Source organism: Schistocerca americana, chromosome 2, assembly GCF_021461395.2.
Source record: "Schistocerca americana isolate TAMUIC-IGC-003095 chromosome 2, iqSchAmer2.1, whole genome shotgun sequence".
NCBI classification, from domain to species: Eukaryota; Metazoa; Arthropoda; class Insecta; order Orthoptera; family Acrididae; genus Schistocerca; species Schistocerca americana.
Genome location: NC_060120.1, coordinates 918413490 through 918417520, shown reverse-complemented (window position 1 = coordinate 918417520; position 4031 = coordinate 918413490). Strand labels below are relative to the sequence as shown.

The following is a 4031-nucleotide window of genomic DNA, read 5'->3' as shown; positions in this document are numbered from 1 at the left end:
TATTCTGTGTGGGTGTTTTTCAGTTTTGGAAAAAGGGACCGATGACCGTAGCAGTCTGGTCCCTTTAATCCCACAAACCAACCAACCAATCCATACCCGTACAAGTCTATCTGCTGGATACAATTTGTATCGAGACTCGTCCGACCAGGCAACATGTTTCCAGACATCAACAGTCCAATATCGGTGTTGACGGGCCCAGGCGAGGCGTAAAGCGTTGTGTGGTGCAGGGTACACGTGTGGGCCTTCGGCTCTGAAAGCCCGTATCGATGATGATTCGTTGAATGGTTCGCCTGCTGACACTTGCTGATGGCCCAGCATTGAAATCTGCAGCAATTTTCGGAAGGGTTGCACTTCTGTCACATTGAACGAATCTCTCCAGTCGTTGGTCCCGTTCATGCAGGATGTTTTTCCGGCCACAGGGATGTTCGAGATTTGAAGTTTTACCGGATTCCTGATATTCACGGTACATTCGTGAAATGGTCGTATGGGAAAATACCCATTTCATCGATACCTCGGAGTTGCTGTGTCGCATCGCTCGTGCGCCGACTACAACACCACGTTCAAACTCACTTAAATCGCGATAACCTGCCATTATAGCAGCAGTAACCGATCTAACAACTGCGCCAGACACTTGTCTTATGTGGACGTTGCCGTCCGCAGCGCCATATTCTGTCTATTCACATATCTCTGTATTTGAATACGCATGCCTGTACCAGTTTCGTTGGCGCTTCAGTGTATAAATACCGGGCCACTCATATGTGTACGCGGCGATGGCGCCCGGTTGCGACCCAGAGGGGTTACGTAGGATCTGTTTCAGGCGAATTTGGTCACCGAGACCTCAACGTGAGTTCATTATAATGCTCCTCTAACCACTGTAACAAGGTTATGGCTCCGAGACACGGACAATTATACTGCTGAAAGATGACATAGTGGTTGGAGAAAACATCAAGCATGAAGGGATGCAGGTGGTTCGCAACTGTCAGCGTGTCTTCAATTACTACCACAGGTCCCATACAAGCGCAGGAGAATGTCTCTCATAGCATAATACTGCTCCCGCCAGCCTGCTTATGCGGTGTGTTGCACGTTTCGTGCCGCCGTTCAGCTCGATGACGGCGTTTGTGGAGACCACCACCGACCTAATTTATCAAAAATGTGATTCACCCAAAGATCCGACACGTTTCCATTGATCGACGGTCGAATCCCAATGGTCATGTGCCGACTGGAATCTGAACTGACGACGTCGTTGGGTCAACATGTGAAAACGTATGAGTGATCTGCTGCTGAGTTCCATGTTCAATTATGTACGATGTACGATAAACGGTGTGATCCGAAACGCTTGTGAGTGCACCAGCATTGTGCTCATTTGACAGAGATGCCACAGGTCTGTCCTATTTTACAGAGCAGACGGCCTCGGAACCCGATGTTTTGTGAAGAGTCCTAAACGTCCAACCATTTAGCACGTAGTGGTAGTTTCACTGTCATTCTATCTCTTCCCGTTGATGCTCACGTTAACATTCCACTCGTTCATAGGCTCGACGTAATAATAAGCTGCCCTTTATGAAAGTCGCTTATCTCACTAAATTTCCCCATTTGCAACTGTTATCTTCGCTCGAGTGATCGCCCGTCCGTGTGTGCTCTGCTTACATACTTTTGTTACCGCGTCACGTACCACAACGCACCAGGCCGGATCCAAAGTCGTGGTAGGCAGTGGTCTCGTAATGTTTTGGCTTATCAGTGTGTGCCTTCCTGCGTAGTTATTTGCTCAGCTCAGTTCTGGTTTTCAGTTGTTATTGCTTGTAGCCTCTTTTCTGATGAAGACTAATCTATATTCGTCAAATTTAGTTTTAAAGGTGGTAGGTATACGCGATATGTCAGGCTAATGAGGTCAGTGTAACCAACAGGAGCCCGCTTAAGTTCTGGATGGATTGAACTTTTAACGCTATTTTCAGTGTGCCCAGTTTGATAGTGCACGCAGGTCAGCTATGAGATTCTCGACAACTCTCTTCAGGGTGATTGGTTTGGCACCTAATATAACGGGGGTCATCAGAATACATGTGTTATTGGCAGCGGGACAGAACTTATGACACGTCTACGTAGTAAGTTGCGAAGGATATATGTCCTAATACCGAAACTAGGGGAAATCCTGATAGGAATTATTTCCACTGTAGCCTTGTGGTCCCAGACATAACGCAATGTTGGCGAGAGTTCCGGCTTAAGCGATGCTATTTTATTACACCTGGTGAGAAACTTACGCAGCGAAGATTGGGAAGTACAATATAGAAATACGCAATGTCAAAAAGGCTGCTGAAATTTAAAAGAAGTATATGTAGATGCCTCTTGTTGGTTCATGGATAGCTTCAGGTCGTCTGTTACTTTTATTAAAGCAGATGTACTACGACATTTGAGGAAACGTGGTATTCGTCTAGTAGCCTATTTGTGGTTAAATAGTTGGTTAGATGGTCGTCGACCATATATTCCAAGGCATTGGACTATGTCAGGATAACACAAACGAAGCGGCAATCGGAGGGTACTGTGGCAGCGTCCTTCTTAGGTATTACATAAAGATGGTCTTCATATAGTTAAGGCTAACCGGACATCGACCTTCTTCTGTGCGGATGCACACGTATTGCCCGAACTCTTACGAGACTCGGTAAGATTTTCTGCCGCGATTAATGAGTGTAATAGGCAGGGGCACTACGAATGTAGTGTGTGGACATTATGTTGGGAATGTTGGTCTCACCGAGAGCGTGGGAGCGTTAAATCCCTGCAGTCGCACTATTCTCTGTGCCCTCGGTGGCTCAGATGGGTAGAGTGTCTGCCATGTAAGCAGAAGATCCCGGGTTCGAGTCCCGGTCGGGCACACGTTTTCAACAGTCCCCATTGATGTACGAGTATATCAACGCCTGTCGGCAGCTTAGGGTCTTGATTTAATTATCGTTTCATTCTTAGGTAGTGGTTTGACAAGTCCTTGTTTCCAGGCCGTAGGAAAAACATTGCAGTCAAGGAGTGATTGAAGAAATCTGTTAGTATGTGCGGTAGAGAGTCAGTAATAAGTTTGATCAATTGGTTTTGTGATGTCAGTGTGTCAAGCAGATGCTGGTCTCATAAGCATGATGGGATTTTGAAACACCCACGTTTGTATGTGGTCTAGCCTCCAAGGGCGGCAGTCCAGACACTGACTCTGGCATCTAGTCGCCCGTACAGATGGCGAATACTCTCCTGGAGTACATTATACCATGCCTGCTCCACCGTTTCAAGTACCTCTGCAAGAGTTGCTTGTTGACGAGTAGCTCGAGTCACTTCTCGTCCCGTAATATCCCACATGCGCTCGATTGGAGACAAGTCCGGAAATGGTGCTGGTCAGGGACGTTGCTGCACGCCCTGCACAGCGCGTGGAGTTTCTTGGGCAGTATATGGGCAAGCATTACCATGTTGGAACAACATATCATCTTCCTGTTACATTAACTCATAAGGATGGTTCTAGCAACATTCTTCACGCTGAGCGCTGGTTAGCGTCCACTACAGGAACACCAAAGATGAACGAGGGTTGTAGTTTATCGTACCCTCGACCATAAGGCCTGGGATAAGGCAAGTGTGTCTTGCACGAATGCACTTAACGAGACAGCGCTCACCTGGTCAGGTCGCATCGCAAATTTCCATCACTTGAGTAAATGCAGAATTTTATTTCATCGCTGAAGACCATTCCATCTTCCAAGAGACCCTCTGACAGCTCCAGTTGAGCCGGACACGTCGATGCTGTAGTGTGTTTAGAAGATAGGCTATAAGTGTGCGTGCCCACAGTCCCGCTGCAAATAACCGGTTCGCAACAATTCGTGTTGACACTTCTAGACTCACAAGCCATCTTGTCCGTGCTGTGTTAGCTGTAGGGTCTGCCACTACTGCCCTTCCAATATGACGATCCTGGCGGGCATCTGTGCTGCGTGGATGTTCAGAACTTCGTCTACACTTGTGAGAATATTGACTTGAGCACTGATACCAACATTGTTGCACAACCGACTCAGCACGTGCAA

General features: G+C 47.2%; 1 non-coding gene across 1 annotated transcript; it reads left to right on the top strand.

The window, feature by feature from the left end:
* The first annotated feature begins 2785 nt into the window (after window positions 1–2785).
* Window positions 2786–2861, top strand: Trnat-ugu. Its single transcript has one exon. It is a non-coding gene; the product is annotated as a tRNA-Thr (tRNA).
* The last annotated feature ends 1170 nt before the right edge of the window (window positions 2862–4031 follow it).